Consider the following 463-nt stretch of genomic DNA (forward strand, 5'->3'; position numbering starts at 1 on the left):
CAATCATGTGTGACAACACTAGTGCCATAAATATTAAAAAGAATCCTGTTATGCACTCTAGAACAAAACATATAGAGATTAGACATCATTTCATTAGAGATCAATACCAAAATGGTAATATCATGCTTGATTATGTTAATACATCTGATCAATTAGCGGATATATATTTGCCAAAGCCTTACCCAAGGAAAGTTTCTTCTATATTAGAATGAAACTTGGTATTATGGATCAAAATGAAATATGATCCCTGTGAAAAATCGATTGAGACATCGATTATCCTGTGACAAAATAGAAAATCATTTTAAATCATTACCAAATCGATTGCATAATCGATTTATGCTACACAGTGTCTTATTTGTCAAAATCGGAAACACGATATTGGATTTCATAATCGATTTAATAATCTCAGATATCCTAAATGCTGGAGTATACATAAATCCAATCGATTGATAAATCGATGGAC

Source organism: Cicer arietinum, chromosome 5 (assembly GCF_000331145.2).
Source record: "Cicer arietinum cultivar CDC Frontier isolate Library 1 chromosome 5, Cicar.CDCFrontier_v2.0, whole genome shotgun sequence".
NCBI lineage: Eukaryota > Viridiplantae > Streptophyta > Magnoliopsida > Fabales > Fabaceae > Cicer > Cicer arietinum.